Source organism: Panthera leo, chromosome E1 (genome assembly GCF_018350215.1).
Source record: "Panthera leo isolate Ple1 chromosome E1, P.leo_Ple1_pat1.1, whole genome shotgun sequence".
In the NCBI taxonomy this organism is placed as follows: Eukaryota; Metazoa; Chordata; class Mammalia; order Carnivora; family Felidae; genus Panthera; species Panthera leo.
The window spans coordinates 21,003,684-21,028,905 of NC_056692.1; the positions used below are offsets into that span (position 1 = coordinate 21,003,684).

The following is a 25,222-nucleotide window of genomic DNA, read 5'->3' on the forward strand; positions in this document are numbered from 1 at the left end:
ACCTTACTCTGACTTGTGATTAAATTCTTGGCTGGACGACTGGGTTTGGTGCATTTGACCCTGGCTGGATCTGGACAGCGTGAAGGGCCTGAGCATTTTCCCCCAACTTACAGTCATGCTTCCATCTTTAACTATGGTTGGAAATCTGCTTGGTCTCAACAGCCATAATACTCTAGTTTCTAGGTTAGAGGCAGCGCGGGGAGATAAGGAAGAATACATTTGAGCAGTCGCAGCAGTGACAATGCCTGTCACAAAACTCATAATAATAATCATAATAATAGCCTTAATTAATTGAGGCTAGCAATGTGGTAGACCTGGTGCTGGGGACTTTGCATGCATTATCTCACTTAATCCCCACAGTAACCTGAGCGAAGTACAGAGACATTATCATTTCTATTTGTGCCAAGGAGGAATCTGTGGCTGAGAAATAGCAAGTGAATTATTGAAGGTCAAAACCAAGTTTTGCTGATGTCAAATCCTCTCTCTCCCTGGTAACGGACCCCCCCCCGCCCCCTCCCTCCCGTCCCCCCGCCCCCTCCCCCCTGCCCCCTCCCCTCCATCCCCCTCCCCCCCCCCCCCCCCCCCGTTCTCCCCCCCCCCACCGCCGCCATTATACTCTACAGTCTTTCAGGCACTAAAGATACTACCACATTGCTGAAGGACGAGTGAGCCCTTGTCCTTAACGGAGTATGCTTATTCTTACTTTATATACAATCCTGGTAACATGCTTGGGTATTTTTTTCTCAGGCTCCCAGCGGAATAAAAGTAATATATGTTACAAAAAGAAACAAGGAGGCTTAAGATTCAGGAGGACTGATAGCCCGAATGTGTAGCCAAAGCCTGACAACAAAGGAGCAGACAAAAACACTGTAAAACCAGATAAAAGGACTAAAAAAAAAAATGCCATTTAATGCTGGGCGAACTCCACACTATCTCAAACAGTCCTGGGCTTTTTAGCCCAAAAATAATCTTTGGAAATTATGATCGACTTGTGTCACCACAATTACATTTTGTTTTGTATAATTTGTATAAGAACATAGGAAAGGCTGGCATGCACTTCAAGAGGAGTTTTAGCCAAATGGTTCCATTAAAAAAAAAGTTGTTCTTCAAGGAGAAAATAAATCCTTAACTCTTGGAAATGTTGGCTACTCTGAAGAATGACTTCTTTCTTTGGGAAAGACAGTATAGCTAACAAAGGTTTTACTCTCATTGGCCCATTGTTTCCACTCTCACCTTGAACTTTCTTTGTCGTCATTTGCTTCATGGCCAAACAGTGATGGGCACCTGGCTTTCCATTCCAAATTAATTATGTTGCTGCCAGTTGGGCTATGTTGTGGGTGTTTAGTTCTTCTATAAAAGGGACTTTCGTGGTATTTAAACGTTTCTCTTTTCTGTTTCTGAAACTGAAAACAATGACAGACCAGTTTTTACCACATTTTATTCCCCTGGAGGAAGAAACAATAAAAGAGAAACAAAATTCTCGTTGAGAAACCTGTTCTAACGCTCATGTCTCCATCGGAAACCTTTCAGGGGTTTGTTCTGGAGGACTTGGAAGTCTTGTGCAATAGGCTGACAGGAATAGGAAGAGCAGAATTCCAATTTACCGAGCAGTGTCAGAAATCAGAATATCTCAACGAACGCAACTCGTCTACTAGCTTCCTGAGTGCACACTTCCTTTGGAGTGTTTGTGTGTGTGTGCATTTGTGCGTGCGCATGCGCGAGTGTGTGTCTATGTCTATTTTTCCCTTTTGCATATTTACTCATTGATTGATCCAGAGAAATGTGAAATGTCTGCACTGCTTTATAAAGTATTGACAATACGTCCTTTTAAATTTGGAACTGGAATTTTACTCATGGGAAGTGACATTTCCGTCATGAATTCTGACTCTCTTTTTAACCTAGAAATCTTGGAATTATCCTCAGCGAAGCCGTCACTCCCACCACATTGCATCCATCACCTGAGGCTGTCGGTGCTGCCCTACTAAATCATTCTGAAGCCCATGGTGATCCATTCTCATTGCTACCACCTTGGTTTTGGCCCCCATGGTCTGCAGCTGACAGCTTACCCTCTTATGAAAGCTTTCACTGGATCCCTTGCCTCTGATTTCCACCCTCTCCGACCCAGTCCCCACTCTGCCATTCTGATTGTGTCATCCCTTGGCTTAAAATCCTTCAATGACTCTCCACTGCTTATTACAGAGCTTCACAGCCTGTATGTTGTGTCACACAATGGGTTCTAGGGAGTGCAGGTATTTGGGGGTCATAGGGCAGGCTTGGGGCAGCAGGAATCTCAGGCGCTGCTCAAGACCACAGCCTTGTCCACTTGCTCCAGTGTGCTGTATAGATATTTTCTATTTTGTTCTTGAAAAAAGTTCCAGGGAGTTTCTGGGAAAGTCTAACTTACAAAGTTCTTTTCACTCTGGCCCATCTACCCACCTTACCCACCTATACCCCCCCCCTTTTCTTTTTTTTTTTTTTGCTTGGTGAACTTGTACTCAGTTTTGAGACCCTGCTCAACATTCCCCTTACCCCCCACCCCTGCAGCTTTTCCCTCTTCTGCAAACAGGATTAACCATTCTCTCCACTCTGCTCCAATACAAGCCAGCTAGGGGAAATCGGGAAGGCTCCTTAAACTCTCTGAGTCTTAATTTCCTCATTTGAAAAATGGAGATAATAATATCTGCTTTGCAGGGTTAGCATAAAGATTAAATAAAATAACATATGTAAAGCATTTAGCACAGAGCTTGGCATATAGGAAGCCTTCAGTAAATATTTGTTGAATAATAAATGGTAGCTGCTATCGTTAACTATCAAACTGTTATCAGTGCATTTATCCCATAAGTGTGCAATGGTTGTTGGTTCCTCTTTTAGGAATTTCCTGTGCACTTCAGTGCAACAGATCCTGTCCTGCTAGGATGTCAGTCGCATGAAGGAAAGGATCTGGAGCTTGTCCACTGGTGTTTCCCATCGTAGACTTCAGTAATACTGGTTGCACATTCGCTTTCCTCGTTTGGCTCTTGTGAGGGTCAAGCGCCACGAGGTGTGTGAAACACTCTGAAAATACAAACATCTTGCGAGTGTCTTATATATCTAGGAATTAACCTTTCCTTTCCATTCTTTGTCTCCTGGCCGATGCTTGGGTTGAGCTGCCGGCATCTAAACCTGCCTGCAGGCTCATGTTGCATGGGGCGGGGGTGGGGCATGTAAGTTCGGGGGAAGTCTGGTGCCCACATACAATGCTAGCACTCTTATTGGGCAGAGGTAACCAAGGCAGACATTCTAATTTGTATCACTGCCTTCAGAAATAGAAGAGACATTTATGGATCTGTCAGCTTGGGCTCTTAGGCTTGTAGCACAAATGCAGTTCTACCCTTGTTCTCCAAGCCATGGTGTGATTGTCTCTCTGTCAAGGAGAATCACCTTGGGAAGGGCAGGTGAAGGCGACTCCAGGGTAGGCTTCACTTCAGGTAAGAGCTGGAAGCTCTTTAGTGATCAGCTGGTCCAATCTCCTGGGGCTAAGTTAGAGAAAAGGCAATTGCGCCCCAGACAGCCTCAGTGACTTGTCCAAGGTCACACAGCCAGGGACTCCCCTTAAGTATTCCTTCCTTCCACTTTACTACAGTGTCTATACCAGAGGGAAGGAAAGAGAGAGTTCCAGGCAGAGGAAATAACAATACCTGAAAAGTATTGAGGAAAGGAAGTCTATTTAAGGGCTTCATTCATATAAATTTGGTAGCTCAGGTCTGCGAACAGAGGCTGAGAAGGGAAAATTGTTTGTACATGAAGGTGAATAAACAAATTAAGGCACAAAGGAGGCGTAAAGCCACACTGGTGCGTGTGGGTGTGTGTATGTGGGTGCAGGTGTACTTTATTATTTAGATAATGATGAGGAGGATTTTATTATATTTTTTTGTTTCATTTGCAGGAAATTTGAGTGAGGGAATATAAATAATATGAGGCTTTTAGAAAATTAGTTTCTCAACAGGTAGGAGAAGGGATTGGAGGTCGGAAGCAGAGAAGACAGGGAGACCATTGCAATCTTCTCTGCTTGAATTGATGAGGGCCTCAGCACGTGGTGATGGTGGGAATGGAAAGCAATATTACCAAGGAATATCCCCGTGGAAAAGAATAATTAAGGGATATGTTTGAGAGACACAGAGCAAGAAGAATCAACATGAGGCTCCTTAATGAAAATAGTAACAATTAATCAGGTGCCAAGGAGATGAAGTGAAAGTCAGACAGGTAACAAGCATGCAAACATCCTTTAAAACGCTAACGAGCCCAAAAAAACAGGGAATCTTAAACAAAGGAACTTCAGCTTTAATAAGAGGGATTTCTTGGCTGGGATAGAGAATCAAGCTAATTGGGGAAAGAGGAACTCAGTGGCTTTCAACTTATTATTTAAGAAATCTGTAAATTTATGTTTCCTTTTAATGAGATGGTGTTTCCTCAAATTTTAACAACTGTGCACGGTTCCTTTACTTCACCTACCCCCTCCCCTTCTCCAAGGGGAGGCAGGCCTTTCCCAAGGTTCAAGCCCTGGGTTCTAGACAGTGGGCATGTTTCATCCTGCTCACAGGATTTTCTGCTTTATGACCCTTACTTTTTCTTCTACATCTTCTCTCGCCTTAACCAAAGTCATTGGGATTTGATCTTGGAATTCCCTTCCTTTGTGATTTCCCAGGCTCTGCTGGGTTGCCTTATTTTAACACCTATCCTGATATTGCCTTTAGCCAGCCCTGCCAGCCTCAAGATCATGAACCAAACCCTGGTTAGGGAGCCTTGCCCAGGAACTAGCATACTGTAGATATACAATAATTCTGTGTTGTTGAATGGGCGAATGAGCAAACGATGAATGGAAAAAAAGGCAGGAAGGTAGGAGGAAAGAAGAAATAAAAGGAGCAGTTTTATGCCACGCATAGATTTCACCTCTATGATACCAAAGAAGTTGGTTGAGCTGGTCTATTTCTGGTGAAAGGCAGTGCCACCTACATATCAAAGACATTATGAATCATCTACATAATTTAAGAGCCATTTTTTTTTCTAAGTAGAAAAAATAACAAGATCGAGTAGGTAGCTTCAGTGAACTGGTCAACCCATTCAGTGGTAACTCCATGTCCTTCATCAAATAGATACGGTCTGAGCCGACTGGCCCATGGAGGAGCTTGGCATCATGGTAGCTGCTGAATATACGTTGAAAGGACCCCACTGATTCGGGGCTGGCAAATTCTTGCCACGTTGCAACGAGCAATAATGAAGTGGTAACTCTCTGCCATTGCCAGCACCTCCTGGTTCCATGGCTACATCTCACAGCTTCTCTCAGTTCTCTGTTTGCCAGGGCCTCCTTCTTTTCTTCTTCCTCCTCCTCCTCCTTCTCTTCCTCTTTTCCCTCTTACTTATCTTCCCATTCAGATATTGACTTTTGAAACTCCTGGTTAAATATGGCGGATTGTCTGTGGACACGTATCTTTTATCTCTATAAACCCCATCAAACTAATAGAAAAAATCCAACACTCAAAACCCATTATATTGACTTCCATTGACACAGATCATCTCACAGTGCCAATGAACGCTCCTGTATCTGTTCTCCCACCAGACCATGAGATCTTAGGGAACGTTTCATCCTTGACAGTAATTTCAAGTTGAGAATATGCTTGGCATGTAGTAGGCATTAAATAAAGATTTGATGAAGAATCCTTATCCCTGGAGGATGTTTTATTCCTAGAATACCATTACTCCTCCCCACTCTATGGAGTCAAGGAGGATGATGCCTTTGTCAGTCAAAAGTTGTTTCCAAACTGAGTAACAGAATAACATTATCACGGTATTATACTCACTTATTGAAGTATATTATATTATTCTAATCAGTATATTATATTACCATTAGAGTATATCATATTGTTCTAATATTAATATGCTATATTATTATAATACCATTGTTTGATGGTTGTCCATTGAAGCCTGGGTGTTTTGAGCCCTTGACATATCTTAACTCCTGTGATATCCATTTGTATGTCCAATCTGTGGTGGTAAGAGAGGATATTTATGCTCGGGGGAGGGTGCAGATGGTACTTGGAATGGCAGTGGTACTTGGGAGTCATAAGCTTTGAGTCTGTGTCCCAAATCTGCCACTGATTTATCCTGTGACTTTAGGAAAGTCACTCTTCCTCTCTGGGAATAAGTCCTTCATTTTTAAGATGACACAGTTGGGCTAGATAATCTCTAGGATTTGTGTTTCTCTAAGACTTGTATACACCTGAGCTCATCATTAACCTTAGACTGGAGATGCCCTGTCTCCCTTCAGAGTGATCCTGAGCACTAACGCTGCCTCCTCAATTCAGGTGATGAATGTGCATCAACAAAGGCAGAGGCTAGAGACTAGTGTTGATCTGAGGGAACAGCCTGCTCTTTTATCCTCAGGCTCAGAACCTATGTGAAAAATGCCTCTGAAGAAGTTGGACACTGTTGCGCGTGGGTTTGATCCTTACTTTGTATCTTCTGCTGTTCTCTCTTTTTATGTTTTTCCAGAAGGGGAAAACTACTCAAAAGAGTCCAAGACACAGAGTCTTCTCTTGGAACGTACACCTGCTGATTTCAATGGTGTTTGTACACAAGATTGCTTGAGGGCTGGGAGGAAAATTTTTCTTATCCTTTTATATATAAAGAAAGGGAAAGTTGCATTTTTGTCTTAGCATTACTAATCTGGTCCAAGAGCTAGAGCTTTCTTGGGAATCACAGAGCCTGATTTTCCAGCCTCTGGTTAGAGAGGCAGATGGGTAAACACAGGACTGTCAGAACTCACTCTGGGTTCAAAAGACTTGGTATGAAGCTCAGAGTCTCTGCATGGCTCTGGCTCCATCTGAGACTGGGGAGGCAGCATTTCGTTAATTGGGCATCTTCTGTGTTCAAGATGCCCCTTGGCTGCCTTGGAGCTCACCTGGTCTTTTGAACTGCTTCTAGGTCTCTGGGGGAGAATTAGCCCATTTCATAGACAAGATAACTGACCATTGGAGCCGAAAGAATTTGCTCAGGGTTACAGATTAAACCTGAGATTTCAATCGTGTCTGTTTGACTCCCAAGATTGTGCTGTTTCTACGAGATCATATGTTTCCCATTCATATTCTGGTTGCTTGTAGCAATTGTTGGGTGTGTGTGTGTTTGCAGGGAGGAGGTGATAATAACCAGTATGGGGAAATGCCAGGCAACCCAATCTCTGAGCATACATTTGTCTCACGGGCAAGAAACTGCTGATTCATCACGTATTCTGTTTGCCCTGCTATGAGCAGAGACGCTAGGAGTGTGGAAGATGGAGGGGGAACTCCTTCTCATCCATGCTCGGGGAGCTCAACTCATTAGAACCCTGAAATGCAAGTTGGAGTGAGGTGGTAGACAGCCCAGAGACCAGGAGGAGGGCTGGAAGTTTTCAGTGAACACAGAGAGGAGAAACTTTCCTGCCTCAAGCTACATATCTAGGCTTCCCTTTATCCCCCGTCATCTCCCCTCATCCCCCTTCCTATACCATATGCTTTCCTTGGAGAACCATCTACTTTCCTGGTTTCAGCTCATGGATGACGTGATGACTTTTAAACCTACAGCTTCTGCCAGATCCTGCTTCTGAGTTCTAGGCCTGTGTATGCGATTCCTTTTGTATGCTTCAGCGGGTGCTCCTCAGACACCTGAAATTCAGCATGACCAGCATCGACCTCCTCACCTTTTATTTCCCCAAGTACCTTCCCCTTAAGTTTCTCACCTCAGCAGATGGCTCCACCATCCACCCAGCCACCCACGCCAGAAACCCAGGTGTCCTACTTGACTTCTTGCTCTGACTCCCATTACCTGGAATCCTGCTACACCCACCTATTATCCATGCTGCTGCCAAAGCAGAGCACCTCACTAGTCTTCTCTAGACCCTTTAGGGATCCCCTTGGCCTTCAGAATAAAGTTTAAGCTCCGCAGAGGTCTTAGGGAATGATGTCAAGCACAGAGCGGGGCAGGGGAGGAGGACGCATAAGGACCTAGGTTTGAATATCAACTCTGTAATGTGTTACATATGCGACGCTGGGCGAGCCATAACATCTCTCCAGCTCACTCTTTCCTTGTCTTTATTGTGGAACTACCAGCACTGGCATTGTAGATTTCTGTGAGAATTTAATCAGATGAGAGTAGCATGTGTAACCTGTTAAATCTCTCATTTAATCAAATGAGAGTAGCATGTGTAACCTGTTAAAAACCAGTAACATTATGTGCCTGACATGGAATGGCTTTGAATGGTAGTGTTCTGAACTGTGCTGCTACACAAGAAGCGCCATGGTGTCCTAGCTTCTGCCTCATGGGGGGATTCCAATTCATTACGGGCTTCAAGATAGGAAGTGACTTTTCTGCCAGATGTAGTATATCATGCCTTTCCCAGTGCACAGTGGAGAACATATCACAGAACCTACCCATGGAATAACATGGCAGACATCAGAAAGGCCCCAGATGCAGAACACTTAAAGTCAGCCAAATCAAGTGCGGCAGGACTGCCTGGTCACCCCATGAACAAGAAGGGCAGTGAGAAGCAAGGACTGTACATTCTTAGCATTTTGGAGAGAAGTAAATGTATCCATAAAGGTCATTAGAAAGAACCAGTGAAGATAAGAGGCAAATCCCGGGGTTTTCCATTATTGGTAGGCAAGGAGTGGAAGTGAACTGCGGCCAAGGCAGTGTATCCCCAGAGCAGCCCCTCACACCTGGGGAAGAATCCTGACCAGACCCAAGATGTTTCCTTAACCACAATGGTGAAAGGTTATTCTTATACTTTTGAGTTATTGCTTATTTTATCATCTGGTATCATAATATACTGTATGGATGGTTTGTTATAAATAATTATGCCCAATAAAGACAGAGCTTTTTCATCGCAGCAGTGTAGACCTCTTCATTCTCAGCAAATACCTGTGTTTTCTTCACAAAATCCAGAGCTAAAAACCCTTCTAGTTACGTATGGATACCTGGATGGAAGGGCTTAACCACAATGGTGAAAGGTTATTCTTATACTTTTGAGTTATTGCTTATTTTATCATCTGGTATCATAACCTACTGTATGGATGGTTTGTTATAAATAATTATGCCCAATAAAGACAGAGCTTTTTCATCGCAGCAGTGTACACCTCTTCATTCTCAGCAAATACCTGTGTTTTCTTCACAAAATCCAGAGCTAAAAACCCTTCTAGTTACGTATGGATACCTGGATGGAAGGGCTCCTGTGTGACGTGTTAAGAAATCCCTTCCCTGGGAAGCCGATGGAATCTTTGCTTTCATAGTTTTCTCTCTTGTACTTGCCTATTACATATGCTGTTTGAAGTTTTCCAATTGTTTCCTGGTTGAATCTAGGGAGAAAGAGACTTGTCTCTATATGGGTCAGCATAGTTAGGAGGGAGAGAGCCATCCTGAGACCCCACACGGGATGGTGGCAGAGATTGCTCTGGCCAGGGAGTGTCTATGGAGGGATTTCTGGTAGGACTTGGGCAAACAGAAGGTGGAGACTTGGGCAAACAGAAGCTGTCCTTGGTGACCCCTTCCGGCGCAGACTTCTCTCACAGAAGACACGTTAGTCTTTGTGGATTATTCAGGGTTTCTTTTGTCTGTGGTTATATGTGCATGGCAAGGTCATGAAGAGGAAAAGCAATGGGGTCTGTAACTAGACATTGGCTTGGCTTTGTGGCCCCCCTCTTTGCTTGTTGTCATGAGTTGGGTCATGTTACCACTCAGACCATCAGTTTCCTCACTGAAACTCACCGAAAGGCTATTTGAGGAATGAAGCTAGCTTAGTAATTGCTCAGCACTGTTTTGGATAAGATAATGTTAATTTCCTTCTTATTTCTTTCTCTTTCCTTCCATCCCAGACCATGAGGTGGGGGACTCTCTGCACAATATTATCCATGTCTGCTGGGCTTTCCCAAGGACAAAATTCCTTCCTGGCTGAGCAGGTGTATTTCCAGGAATGTGGGCTTTTTGAGATGTGGATTCGAGATGAGAGTCTACGGTTCTGCCCCCAGGTGGACAGAAAGACAGTAAGATGGCCATCAGGGTACAGAAGAATTTCTACTACTTCAGCTCTGAAACATTCTCACTGAAATCTGCCCTTCTGGAGAGGGCTGGAAGGCGGGGGTTTATTATGTAACATGGATTTGATGTTAGGATTTGCACACTGAGTTTTCATTACTGGGCCTCATAAAAGCAGAAGAGCTCAGTGGAAAAGATTAAAAAAATTTTTTTTTTTACAAAGATAGACAAGTCAGGGGGTCTGACATATTCTCCACTCTGATTCTTAAGGACAAAGATAAATGGAAAAGAAAGATTCTATTTTTATGCTTTGAAAGCACTTACTTTAGGTCAGGAAAATAGCCAGTCTGGATGTTTAGTCCTGTCTATATAGCCTGGACCAGATCTATCTATCTATCTATCTTTCTTTCTTTCTTTCTTTCTTTTTTTTTTTTTTTTTTTGCCTTTTTATTAATTGGTTTAGCTGACCACGTAGGGAGACTTGGAGGTTGCAGGAAATGTACAATCTTGTGCGATCACAAAAGGATGAAGGAAATCAGGCCTCCCACAGCAGAGGGAAAAGTAAACAGGCTTTGGTATCAAAGAGACCTCAATTCAAGTCTCATTTCCATTCCTTACTATCTGGGTGATCCTAGGCTCTGAGCCTCAGCTTTCCCATCTGTCCAACAGGGGTAATTGTAACTACCTTGCATTAAATGGGACATTAAATGGGAGACAGTGTCTGATACCTCGTGGGTACTAAGTGAATGATTAAACAAACACAGAATACAGACCAGGAACTTACCGAGCATTATGATGATGCTGTCTGAAGAGTGCATCACAGATGGAACCCAGGGAAGGAGGAATTGTAAGCCTGCCCACTGCAGCACTTATTCTGAGATTTGTTCAGAGTAAAGGCCAAAAGAAAAGCCAGATTAAGTATAGAGCACGTTTTGTGTTGTTCTTATATATCCTCCTTTTTATATACCAAAAAGCTTTGAGGTATCTTAAAACAAATATATGGATACAATAAAAGAGGACATTCCAACAAAGCATATAAAAGATTGGGAGAGTATATATTCTAATTACTTGGCTGAGATAGTTACTGAGTTTAAGGATAAAGTTTGGGGCTTCCTGATAACAAGCCAAGAAGGGAAAAGAATGGATTAAATGATTATCATCTTCTGAGAAAACACATGGTCCTAAGAAAGAAAATGTTTCCTTGGCATTACATTCCCAATGGAATTCATCACAAGACCCTGAGGCATTTATGACACTGCACCTAGTATTTGTTCCAGGGACTGACATAGGGAATGCCGTCTCCACCATGACCCTCCTACAGTGTGCTCCATGGCCTTTGTCATCCTGACCCTTGAAGAAGGAAGCCAAGGCAAGTAACAAATCATGGCAGAGTATTGGCTTGAACTTAGGTTCAGATCCCGATTCACTTTCTAATTGTGGGAATTTGTGACTTGACTTGCCTTCACCTCCTTGCAAAAGAGAATTCATCACACCACCCCCCCTCCTGTGGTGCCATTCTGTGCACTGGAAGAGGAGACAGGTGTCCGACACCCAGCTTGGAGGCTGACACAGAGGAAGTGCTTCATAAATTGGATCGGTTTTCGGGGTGCCTGGGTGGCCCAGTCGGTTGAGCATCTGACTCTTGATTTTGGCTCAGGTCATGATCTCTTAATGTTCTCAAGAGTCTCTCAGCTGTCTGTACAATACAGTGCAGATTCCTTGGCCAGACCTTCAAGACCCTATACCCTGGGACCTGCTATCCCCAGCCAGTACTCTCCAACATACACTCTAGTCTCCAGGCATCTTAAACTCTTGACCTGTCCAGGAATACATAATGCCTTTGCACAAGGTCTTCCCTCTGCCTGGAGCAACCTTCTCCTCTTCCTGTTCAGTTTCCCCTTCCTGCTCAGTCTGGCACACAAAGTCATCCATTCCTTAAGATTGTTCTATTGGTCCTTTCTGTCAGGCCATCTATCTCTAGCCCGAGAGTCCGTGTCTCTGTATCTGGATACCCTCCGTGATGCTTTCACATTCTCCTACAGTATTTTCTCTCTTTCTCTTGGTGGAGGATGGGCTCTTTGAAGCCAGAGATAGTGCCTGTCACGTCAGCATTTCCTTTAGCATGAATTGGGAGCTAGTTGTCTAGTGCTAGTTGGTGCCTCCATTGTACCTGGTACACGTGCCTGACTTCACCCTTGTAGCCGTAACCCCCACATCCGTTCATGCGGTGGACTTGAGCTCTGAAACAGGAACCTTTTCTACCTCATGTCAGCATCTTAAGTGTGTATCACCTGACCACAGTGGGGGAATGAATGGTTTTTAAGAATGAGTTAATACATTCTGGGTGAATGAATAAGTGAGGATCTCTGGATATAGTATCACCCACCTACCCTTCAATCTATTTACATTTCAGGTGCATCCAATTAAATGTAGCTCTCGGGAATTACATCTTAGGTGGGGATTAGGTTCCAATATGGTGCATAAGGTAAAAATCAAGCAAATAAAAACCATTCTTGATAATCTCTCAGGAAGGTACCCTATTGGGAGTAGTATTTCTCAGGTCCAACCTCCTTAGTTTCTCTTCTGCATTGGCAAGGTTAATTTTCTTTAGTGGAGCCCTAGAAATAAATAATTAGCTTGTGTTTCAGGGTCATTCCGCCGAAAATCTATATCATTAAACTCTAGACCGGGTTGGGAGCCCACAGGGAGGACCTTGAGGGAGGAGGTCATGAGGGCGTACCTGCTGGATGATGACTGGGTGGAGGCTGAGTCTTTGGAGCACAGGTGGTTAGAAAAGGCTCACACTGGAAGATCAAGGTAGACACCAAGATGGAGTCTAAGGGCAAAGACAGAAGCGGGCTAGGGATCAAGGAGCCAATGCAGGGAGACAGCATGTGTCCTGAGATAAAGGATAGAGAAACAAAGAAGGTGGATTGTAAAATGTCGAAGCAGGTTTCAAAAGCAGAAGCCAGGGGGGCAGGAGGGGAGGTCTGGGTTCTATAAGACGCCACTGTGACAACCCAAGAGGGTGCTCTAGGACGTCAGGCTTGTGTAGCTGCAGTCACCCTCCATGCATGGGCTCCCCTTGCATGGCTCTTTGTGCTGCTGCTCCCTTGGCTCGTTCAAGAAGTGGTGATTCTCAGATTCTACAAAATATTTTAATTGCAAAAGTAAAACTTGTGTTATAAAATTCAAACTTCAATATTGAAGCATATAAAATAAAAATGAAGAGTCTGTCCTACGTCCCTAGTGCCTCCAGTCCTGCTCTCCCAGGGGAACTAACCAGCGTTAACAGATTGGTATATATATATATATATATATATATATATATATATATATATATATATCCTTCCATGCATATTTTAAGCACGCACACTCAAACACACATTCACGCAGTGTTTTTTTTATTATTAAAAAATGCTATTGTTACCTACATTCTGTTATGTGTTATTTTTTTCTCACTCAGTGATATATTGTGGCGGAGTTTTGCATCCCTAACTTTTGCACCTGAAATTGCTCAAAGCGAAGTAAGCCCATTAAGGTATCTGATGCTGGGAAGCTATTAAGACCAGATCTTGATATTCTAAGAAAGCTTTTTTTTTCCATCCTACTCAGTCTGTTAGCCCCAGTGAACTAGAAATTAAAGATTTATGTGGCTAATTATTATTTTTTAAATAAAAACTTAAGGGCAAAGCTTTGCTGGAAATATACATGGTAATTGTGTTTACAGATCATCACCAGTCCTGAACAGCAATTCACGGTATAAAACTCAAGTAATTAGAACAATAAGCCCAGGTTAATTAAAATACTGGGTAACATTTGGGCAAGAATAAAATCCACTTTGGAGATTTTCCAGGCGCACATTCATTTTGTAGGCACTTAATTCACCCTGGGAGCTGGTGCTGACAAGGTAAGACGTTTGGTGCTAATCAGCACTGGTCCGCCTTTGATCACGCCCTGCACATTTCCCTTCTTTGGCTCCAGGACCAGCTTCAGAGAGCAGGGTCCAGCCGCTGGGTCCAGCACTCTGTTGTTTACACCTAATCTTGGGTCCCATTCTTGTGTTATTACCGCCCATGCCACTTGCCTTAATGGTTATAGGCTAGCTAATTAAAGCAATTAATCAAGCCCCCAAGAAGTTTGGATGCTATGTGAAGTTTTTTCTGCCTTTGCCCTCCATCCAGTGCTGGGGGCCCAGTTCCCTTGGAATTCTGTGGTCCCCATGCTAGTCAGAGGATCTGGCATGTTCGAATGGTTCCTCCTGCTGCCTGCAAGTGTTCAGATGAGCTCTGATGGTAGAACTTCAAGGTCATGCCTCTGAAATGCTCTTCTGGGCAACCTCTGCCCCAGGTTGGGTGAGTGGCGCCTCTGCCATTCTTCATCGACCACACTGCATTTATCAATATCCCTTTATGTCTTTGGGCTCCATCTGTCAGACTTCGTTTTTCGTTTTGTACTTTCAGAGCTTTGTCTAAGACCTGTATACAGGGGACGCCCAATAAAAATCCACACCCCCTAGTTCCTTTCCACCCAAAGGCTTTTGGCTAAGGAGGATAGTTAATTCAACAGATATTTATAAGGACCCCTTTCAGGTTAGGTTCCAATATGGCCCACTGCTGTGGGCACTGTGGGAAATCAGAAATGATAAGATAGGGCTCTTGCATGCCAGGAGTTTACAAGCTAGTGAAGAGATAAAGCACATTTGCAAATGGCTGTAAGACATGAATCCATTATAGGATAGAAGACCAAAGAAGGTGCCATGGACTTTCTAAGCAAGGGTGCTCCAAAAGGGCTTCATGGAGGAGGTAACATTTTGGCCAGGCTTTTGATTTTTATGAAACTGATTTGGATGCAGAGACCTGTGTGTGTGTGTGTGTGTGTGTGTGTGTGTGTGTGCCTATATATATAAACTTGTAAGTGGGGCAAGGAGAAGAGACTGAGATGCTTGCAGGAATAAAACTTCCAGCACAAGCAAAGGCACTGGGTTGCATGTATGCAGTCTTGCATTCATCACAGAGATCAAATATTGTTGGGGCAGCAGCTGGCAGCCCAGGTGGTGTCCTGGGTTAGGATGGACCCTCTGCAACACCGTGGGGTAGGTGAATTTCAAGTTCAGCCTTCCCTAGTTGCCTTCATCTTTCCCTTCGAGGGCATGCCCCTCCTATCTTCCCATTTCCGGAGAGGGTCTTTGGGTTTTTGGGCTTTCCAGCCTTCCTTAAATGCCCATTCTCAAGAAGAGATCAAAACTCTCTTTTCCTATGTGAGTTTGGGTTCCAGGCTACCTATTATCACTTAGTCTGCTTTAGCCTGGAACTGATTTCACCTACTACAGAGCTGGGAGGGGGATGTGGTACCAGAACAAGGTCCCAATGTGCACTAGGCTTTCTTCTACTTCTAGGAACTGACCAAAGGAGTAGGTTCCCCTCCCTACTGCCCTGCCTCATTTGGTCTACATTTCATGGTCACAAAGTCAAATTGTCTTCCAGGGGACAAGCTTGCTCAGCTTTTGCTTCTGGTTTTCTTTCTCATTACTTTAATTAATAAAGCAAATAAAGATAGCAGGATGCCTTTCTAAGACTGAATTTGCTTTTCTTTCCCTTCTCTGCTCAGTGAGGGTCTCTGACTATGGTGAGCAAGGTAAGCCAGTGCTGTGGCTCCTGGAGGGGGGCTGTGCAGGGGCACAAGAGGGTAACTTCCCATGTCTCAGGATGGTAGCAGGATAGCCCCAACCATAAATCTGGAGCATGTCTGTGGGAAGGACTGAAACGGCTGATTATTTAAGAAGTACAATTCGTGCAGCCAGTAGGGACAGTTTTGGACAAGCTCAGCACAGACAGAGTGGCCGCCCCACTCTTCAAGAGTCCACAGTGTCCCACATTAGGGGGAGGAGCAGCTGCCCAGGATTATCTGTTGGGCTACAAGGGACCAGCCGATCACAGTACAGACCATCCCAATGTGGACAGGGCAGAGTCTGGGCTTGCCCCGTGTTAACGTGGGATACAGCCCATCCCCTTTCCTGGTCTATGTAAATGCTAGGGATTTGGAAAAACTCTACGGGGGGAGAACTTGAAAACAACAAAACAGACTCAGAATCCTCAAGCAAAATAATCCTTTGTGACCTGGGATGTGGGCCTGGGGCTTTCACGGGGCAGTAAAAAGCAGAGGTCGTAGGGACCGTCACAACACCTGCCCCAGCCTGGTGTCTGTGAAAGTGTCGTGGTACAATCAGAAGCCGGACATCTTCCAGACAGACACTTCCTACCGTCTAACATGGGTTCTCTATAAAATTCACTCATAAATCTTGAGTCATGCTTTTTTCAAAGGAGGAGCTCTGTGGCTGTATTTTTTTGGTAAATGCGGTTTTGTTGAGCCATTCATTATTTCAGCCAGTGGGCTTAGAGCAGCCAAGTCTTTCAAGATTTAAAAGGTCTAATTTTTTATTGGGACAGCTCTTGGTGCGTCATTGTTACAGGCCTAGAGATGGTGCGGGTAGTAAGGGTTTTCCAGGCCGGCCTCAGCCTACCGGCTCACCTTCCAGTTGGAGAACCTGAGATGGAGGGAAGGTGATGGAACTTCCCGGAGTCAGGGAGTGAGTGAGACAGGGCTGCAGTGGGTGTGAGGGCAGTGTGGAGCCGAGACGGACGATACTCTGCTGGAGGGTTTTCTCGTAACAAGCACATTGTCGTATTGGCTCATTCTGGCTTTAGAGTTGGCTGGATTCCATAAGTAACTTGCTTTCCCGTGTGGAAGCCTGAAGTCATGATGTGTCTGTTCTCTGTTTGAGCTCCAAATATCCATTTGTATTCTCCTTTCTCTTCCTGGCGATGCGTCTTTCATGACCACTGAAGGTTCGCTGCTCAGAAAATCCTTTCCTGTCACCCCCAAGAGAGCGTGTGGCTCTCTGTACCCAGTGTACTCTTGTATGCCTGTCTTGCTCGAGGATGCCATTAAGTGCCTGTCATCCTTACTCTACCTTGAACTCATGATAGGCAGGGCCAGTGGTTGTATTTCTGTGTCTGAGCACCTAGCACATAGTAGGCATAGGTAAATATTAATTGAATGAATGCATGTGCATTGTTTCTTTGGGCCTAAGTGTAATATTTTATATTTAATAAATGCATAGTTAATTTCTGTTAAAGAGCTACAAAAACTTAGTCTTGTACATTCTCAACATGTCAGACACGGAGGCAACGATTTTATAAATGCGGAATCTGAGGCCCAGAAAGGGAGTTGACTTATGTAAGGATGCACAGCATTTCCATATCAGAATTAAAACTTGAAAACGGGGCCTCTATGGAAATACAAAGCACTGCTTATTATTTCTGTGCCACCATTTGGAATATTTATTATTTAGTTGCATGAAAATACATCTTCTTATATTCCTTTGAGCATAAAAAAAGATTAAGGATTATGTTTATTATTATGATTTTGTGTCTTCCTAACAGAAATCATTTTGCTTCTTGCTGGAAGTTAGGATCAGAAATGGCCATTTCCCAGTCTTTGAGGAAAGCAGGTCATAATTACTTTCTATCAAATTTTTGGTAGAAATAATCCCCTCTTACATGGGGACAAGATATCTACTGAACTTTCATTACACATTTTCTTCTCACTGAGTTTACAGTCCCCTTGATGAGAAGCGTGATGCCAGCTTAACTAGAGCATTGAAAATGTGCTGTTCTCTAAGTCATCAGCAGATTGTGGGCACCATGGTTTGGACCAGACATCTCACAGTGTCGGAAGTTAGGGAATAGCAGGAACAGTGGCCAGTATTGAGTCTCAGTCTGCCCAAGATGTCATGGCTTCCCCTTTAGCTGTCTGGAGCCCAGGAAAGACCACCATGGATCCATGATCTGCCTTCTACTTCTAGAGAATGACATATGACAGAGGAGGGACAGGCCCAGAATGAGTCAAGAGCAGGGGCCTTCTCTTGTGAATCTGCTCCCGAGGACTTGGGGGTGGAGGAGGTGGGTTGGGCTTTATTTCCATCGCTGCAACTCTGGATCCTGGACTTCAGATCTTGGGAAATCAGAGCCTGAGCCGGGCTGAAAGTGGGGCGAAGTCAGCTCTGTGCGTGGGTGAGAAGTGAGTCTGAATCACCTCACTCTCCCTCCTGAGTGACAGGAGAGAAGCCAGCAGGAAGTAAGATCCAAATGTTGCCAAAATCCAGACAGAGAATCTTGTCCGCCCAGCCCTGCCCTTGTGGTTTTCAACAAGACTCTTTCCCTTAAGCAACTGGAGCTGTTGGTTTGCAGTTCATGCCAATTCATTGCAGCAAGCCTCTATTAAGTGCCTGCTGTGTGCCTAATTAATCCACTGGGGTGATGCAAGAGAAGTAGAGGTCTTGACCCCTGCTTTCCATAGACTTACCATCTAGTAGAAAGATTCATTCATTCATTCCACATTTTCAGAAAGCCTACCTTATGCTTTATACAGTATTAAGTAGTGAAGGCAGTGATGGTTAAGACATAGCACCTCCCGTGAAGCATGCCAGGTCTGATAGACTGATGGGGGAGACAGGTGCCTACAGAATGAGTGAGAAGGGCTGGGAGAACCATCCAGTGGGGCAGAAGCAAAAAGGAGGGGTACCTCACCCAGCCCAGGCTCAAGTTAGAGGAGGTAATATTTGAATAGCATCATGAAGGATGAACAAGAGTTAGCGAGTGAGGAAAATAAAATTATGTGTGTACCATGCAATTTTAGGAGCCAAAATCATCCCCTATTAGTGGGTAGGGGACGGTTTAATGATTTGTGGGAATAAAGGACTAGAGCATTTGAAACTGTAACTATCTCTGGCTATACCCACAAATAACTGGAGAATAATTAAAAAAAGAAAAACATAACAAAAAAAATAACAGAACTCTCACATGCTGCTGGTAGGAGTGTAAATCGGTACAACTGTTTTTGGAAAACTGGCAGTATTTGCTAACGCTTAACATATGGCTACCCTATGACATAGTCATTTTACTCCCAGGTATATATACCCAACAGAAATGTATGCCTGTGTTTACCAAGAGTCATGCATTAGAAGATTCACAGCAGCGTTATTCCTAATAGCCACAGCCTGGAAAATGTCACAGTGACCATGAATGTAGAATGGATACATAAATGGTGCTCTATCTGTAGAGTAGAGCACTGTGCCACAGTGAGAATGAATGGCCCACAGCTATTGCAACAATATGGACAAGTCTCATACAAAAGTGTACGTGCCATATGACCCTATTCTTTAAATTTTTTTTAACGTTTTATTTATCTTTGAGACAGAGAGAGGCAGAACATGAGCCGGGGAGGGGCAGAGAGAGAGGGAGACACAGAATCCGAAGCAGGCTCCAGGCTCCGAGCTGCCGGCACAGAGCCTGACGTGGGGCTCGAACTCACAAACTTCGAGATCATGACCTGAGCCGAAGTCAGACGCTCAACCAACTGAGCCACCCAGGCGCTCCTCATATGACCCTATTCTTACAAAAAAGTACAAAAAAAATAGGCAAACTTATCTATGCTGTTAGGAATGAGGATAGTGGTTATGTTTGGTGGGAGTAGGAACCGGAGACAAGCATGGAAGTAGGTGCTTCACTGGGGTCAATGATGCTCTACTTCTTGGCTTGGGCATTGGTCATGCAGAGGTGCCTGCTTCTGAGAGCTCAGCCAGCTGTACGCTCACGAGAGTGCACGCTTTGTGTGTGCACCAGGCTTCAATAAAGAGTTGCAAGCCACCTGTAATGCTGGGAGGGACTGACTGTATGTCAGAGGCTGACTATAAGGGCTGTGGAAAGGTGGAGTTCAGAAAAGGTCCATGGTGAATTGGGTCCTTCTGGGTGCCTCTTCTCTCAGAAGAGTGGGTACTTAGAGGAGGCTTGACATCCTTGTGTTATTAAATCAAGCACTTCATTTTCCCACAAAGGAGGTCTCTTCTCATCCATTTAACTTTTGCAACAGAAATTACAGATACTTTAGGAATGGGGCTGTGAACAGAGGAAGGTTTTATTTTTCACATGGTTAAGTCTCTGTCCATTACCAGTGGGTGGCTTGACTCTCTGTCCCTCAATGTACACATCAGGAAAATGGGGTAACAATCTGGGACTGTTGCTCTGAGAGTTGTTGCTGATTCACTTCTAACCCCAGCAGGATGAAGAATGTGAGGAGAGCATACAAATTCTGGAGGTCATTGTATTCTGATGTGGGGGCGTGGCGTCCAGGCGTGCCTTATCTGCTTGAAGATGAACAGAATCAGGATGCCAAGCTTCGTGCCTGCTGCATCCCTAGGAAGCTCTCATCTCAGCATTTTACATCATCCCCTGACAGTTGGCCAACCCCCTGAGCCCACCCTTGTGGTCTCTTCCTCCCATGAAGACAGAGGTTCTGGGACCCAGCAGTGTTCTCAACAGCACACGGGCTGTTTCTCTCTCTTTCCTAGAGAAGAAAGCCAGGGCAGAGGCACGTGAGGCTGATGTTAATTGTTCTCTCAGGCTCCTGGCATGCCTACTGCCCTCCTCACTCCAGATGCCAGGAATGTCACAAGAAAACCACCCTGGAAAGCCATGCGATGTAACCTACCATTGTCCCTGACAGCCCAGGATCCCAGCTTGGCCTAGAGCCACAGCAGAGGGAGAGGAGAGAGAACAATGGGCTGAATGTAGACTTCATTTCACCTCTGTGCCTGATGCTTTCTTCCGACGTCTTTTTCAGCATCGGGCAAGTATGTATTGAGTACCTGCCAGAGCCCAGGCACTGGAGATGCTACAGCAAACAAACAGACAAAACTGGACCCTGACTCCATGGAGCTCACATTCCAGTGGGGAAAATAGCTGTTAAACAGATGTTCACACATATGAATAACAACCGGTTGTGTGATAAATATGGGAAGAAAGAGAACAAGGATATCTGAGAGCGTATAATAAGGTGACCTAGACTGCTCTGGGGTAGTGAGGGGTGGCTCTGGAGAGGACATGACTTTGAAGCCAGCTCCTGAAGGCTAAACAGGCGTTACTGGCTAGAGAACATGCAGGGAAATGTCCTAGGCAGAGGGAATAGCTTGTACAGAGGTCTTAAGGCAGGAAGGAGAACGGCATCCAAGGGAGCTAAGAGAAGGTCAAGGTGGCTGAAGTGTGGTGCGTGAGAACAGAGATCAGCCCAAGAGCCAGCTACAGAGGTAGCCAACACTCAGACCACAGAAGGCCTTGTGGGTTGTGGAAAGAATTTAGAAAATGACTTAAGAGTAATGGGTGTGGCTATTGAAGTGTCTTAAGCAAAATAATGATATGTGTCTATTTGTGTTTGTATTTTATTTATTTATTTATTTATTTATTTATTTATTTATTTAATGTTTTATTTATTTTTTGAGAGAGTGAAAGCAGGGGAGGGGCAGAAAGAGAGGGAGACAGGATCTGAAGCGGGCTCTGCGCTGATAGCAGGGAGCCTGATGTGGGGCTTGAACTCACAAATGGTGAGATCATGACCTGAGCCAAAGTGGGATGATCAACTGACTGAGCTACCCAGCCGCCCCCATTTGTGGTTTTAAAAATGTTACTCCAGCTCGTGGGCGGGCAGTGGATAGGTAAGGGATGAAAAGGTCCAAGCAAGATGAGTAGGAGGTCATGGCCTTGATATAGGCAGAGAATACGGCAGATTGGATGAGAGGGGTAGAGGCTGTGACGGCAAACAGTGGAGAGATTAGAGCTACAATTTGGTGACAGAATGGCTAAGATTTAATGACGGAAGGGACGGGTTAGGGAGACGGAGGTGTTTATTACGTCTGTGCATGATGGGTGTGTACAACTGGGTGGGATGGCTGACATGGAGAAAATGAGGAAAGCAGAAATGTACAGAAAATTCTAAATTCTGTGTTTATCTTAATCCTTGGAGGGGCTCTCCCTCAATAGATAAGAAAATTGAGATCCAGAGTGGTTAAGAAACTCAGCCAAGGTCACAGAGCAACAAATCATAGCACCCAGGTACTTCATAGCTGATTTCAGAGGCTCGTGTCTCTTAGACACCACATTCCTGCAGCCCATCACAATTTACAGAGCAGTTTCAAATATGTCATCCCAGTTTTTATTTCTACCAGGACAACCCTATAGGGTAGATGAAGCATATGGCATGATACCATTTTTATGGGCAAGGAAATTGAGGGCATTAACTTGAGCAACGTGTTTGAGCTGTAACTGGTGTGGACAGGATTGGAACTCTGGTCTCTGTGACTCCCAGAGCCTGCTTTTCCCACCGTCACCCCTCGCTGCTGAGTTCGTAAATGCTGGTGTCAGATCAATTGCTTGGTGGACTAATATTGGGCAATTTTATTTAACCTCCCTGCTCCTTAACTTCCTCACCTGTAAAATGGAGAGAATAATACGTCTCTCGGGCTTGTCACGAGTGTTCCATGAACAGATTGTAACGCATTGAGCATAGCGCCTCACACAAAGCGTGCGCTCAGTTCTCATTCGACAGGAAGCTGTTACCGAGCATGCACTTGTTGGGCCAGGCACCCCCTTTCCCTTGAGGAAAGGCAGCGGCTCCCACAGCTGCAGAGGGCCCCAAGCTGCTGACCAGCTTTCCCCCAAAGGACATCCTTCCTGTGTCTATCAACCTCCCAGAAGGACTTCGAGTTTCCGTTCTCCCTGCTGGACTCCCACCGCCACAGACAGCCCATTGCGGAGTCTTGAGAATCCTTCCTCAATGACTCCTTTCTCCTTGCTCTTTTCTTCCCCATCCCCTGCGATGCTCCGATTCAGACTCATTTCCCTTTGCCTGATCCTCCCACAGCAGCTTTCAGCTGCCCTCCCAAGTGCTTGTCCAACGAGGTTTGTAATCTCTTGGGTCTTCTCATGGTCTACACAGCATCACCACACCCCTTCATCGAGAAACCAGGCATCTCTGCAGTCTCCTGACAATCTCTTTTGAACTCATCTCTCAGTGTTATTCAACAGGGACCCTTGTCTCCAGTCAAAAAATCCAACCACCATCTCCCAGTGTGTTACTCATAATCCTCTCACCACATTTCTGGTCACATCATCCCTCAGGCCCGGAAAGTCCCCCTCTGTCCTTTCTTCTCCCCCCACCTCGCTCCCCACTTTTTAAGTACAATTTTTTAAAAAGTTTATTTATTTATTTATTTTGAGAAAGACAGAGTACTCAAGCTGGGGAGGGGCAGACAGAGAGGGAGAGAGAGAATTCTGAGAAGGCTCCGCGCTGTGAGCGCAAAGCCTGAGGTGGGGCTGGATCTCCCGAAACATGAGATCACAACCTGAGCCCAAATCAAGAGTCAGATGCTTATCGACTGAGACACCCAGGTGTCTCTCCCCCTTGAGGCCCCACTCAAGTCTCACCTCCTTTGCGAAGCTGCCCCTGATTCTCTAGGCTAGAAATCTCTTCCACCGATCCTCAAGGTGTTGATGGCATTTTCCAGGCCTTGCGGGCTGCAGCCATGATGCCCAGCACAGCACGCGATACACAGTATGGTGCCCATCCATCACCACCACCTATGATATCTCTGCTTTTGGTACCCCTGTTCCTATGATCGAGCCACCCAGTCTTCAGTGGGCACACACGATCCTCACTTTCTCCCTGTCCTATCCTTTAGAGAACTCATACATTGCTCTCCCTCAGGATTCCCTCTCAATCACTCTCTTTGGCTCTCTGTTCTCCCCTCCCCATGGAGCAGGAAGAATCAGGCCAAAGAGCTAAAAAAGAAAACCCTTGTCTCCACCTGCTCCTGTCTTCAATACAGTTGTTGTTTCTGAGGTTGTTGCTTTTTTTTTTTTTTAAATAGAGATTCAGCAAACCCTGTGATACTTTCTGATTGCTATATATACATATATTTATGCATTAAATTAGTCTCCAGGGGATACCCTGCTAAATATAGTAATTATGTGAACCAGAATATTTTCAAACACCTTTCCCTCCTTGCTATTTTTCCCCTTTCCTGGAGCTGGGGGTGATGCTGTTGGGAAAGCTGGGTGGAACCTTGCCCTATGGGCCAAATGCTTTCCTTATTTAAGAATAAACTTTTTGAAGAGGCGCAAAAAAGCTCAGAATCCAAGGGAAAATAATGGCGGAGATGCTTAGGTGATGAAGTCAGGACAGCATGCAGTAGTTGATAGAGTCGTGGAGCTTTGAACTCTTCCACCGTCCCCTACTAATGGTATGACTGTAGGAAAATCCCTTACTCTCTTAGGACCTCAGCTTCCTCATCTGTGAAATGGAGGCATTAAGACTTACTCTGCAGGGTATTTTAGGATCAGGGATACATACATGCACAGTAGATAGTAGGTATTTGTGAAACGGTGGCCATTAGTGTGATTAGGCTATTAATTCCTCCTTGGCTGAGAAGTTCATTAGCTGTACGGCTGTGGAGTTAATGGGACTCTCAGCCCACAGTGGATAAGGAAGGCCTAAGCTACTGGGTGTAGCATCCAGACCGAGAGTCACAGCACACCAGATCAGGAAGGAATCTTAGAAGTCCTCTGGGGAAAGCTCCCATTCTACAAATGAGAAAATTAAGGCCCAAGTTTCAGAAGTGGCATGGCCAAGGTCAAGAAGTTCATCATTACAGCCTGGTATCTTGATCGATTGCCCATATAAGTCCCTTACATGGTAGTCAATTATATCTTAGTGGCCACTGCATGACCTCTTTAGAGAGGCTTTTCTTTCGACATACAAACTTGGAACATGAGAATTTGAGTCCAGGCCTTGGCTTTGTCCTTAATAGCTGTCCCTTGACTTTGGACAATACATGTAGCCTCATTCGGCCCCGTTGTTTTCACCTTGCCAATGGGCAACGTCATCTTGGCCTTGTAGGTTTGTGAGGATCAGAGGGTTTTATAAGTTTGTGGGCCTATGCAGAACAACCCAGGTAGGTGATTGTACCTGTCCTCTCCTTCCAGAAGGGAGTTGCCTTCAGTAGGGAGAAGGAAGAACACATCTGGGACAAGGAGGAAAGGTCCTGTCCTCCCACCCTCTATGAGTTAGGCACACATGAGTTCTTAGAGATCCTACCTGTCCCAATGGGAAAGCGGTGGGGTTCTCATCATGGCTCCACACCTGGGTTACTGTGTGGCCTGATATCAGTTACTTTCTCTCTCTCTCTCTCTCTCTCTCTCTCTCTCTCCTTAAAACTGTAAAAGGGAAGTGGTTGTAGGACCACATGGTCACTAAGGCCTCATCCAGCTGTGAGCCATGCTCCCCAGCT

General features: G+C 44.9%; 1 long non-coding RNA gene across 5 annotated transcripts; it reads right to left on the reverse strand.

The window, feature by feature from the left end:
* Nucleotides 1-934: 934 nt before the first annotated feature.
* On the reverse strand, nt 935-25,203 carry LOC122207363. Of its 5 annotated transcripts, none has more exons than XR_006196794.1 (5): nt 25,030-25,203; nt 12,782-12,940; nt 10,826-10,915; nt 9,224-9,365; nt 935-1,403 (listed from the first exon to the last, which is right to left on the reverse strand). It is a non-coding gene; the product is annotated as an uncharacterized LOC122207363 (long non-coding RNA). The 5 variants fall into 5 exon arrangements; XR_006196793.1 differs by lacking the exon at nt 935-1,403 and adding an exon at nt 8,911-8,987; XR_006196795.1 differs by lacking the exon at nt 935-1,403 and adding an exon at nt 24,286-24,515 and having other exon boundaries at nt 9,178-9,365; nt 12,782-12,877.
* Between the last annotated feature and the right edge of the window lie 19 nt (nt 25,204-25,222).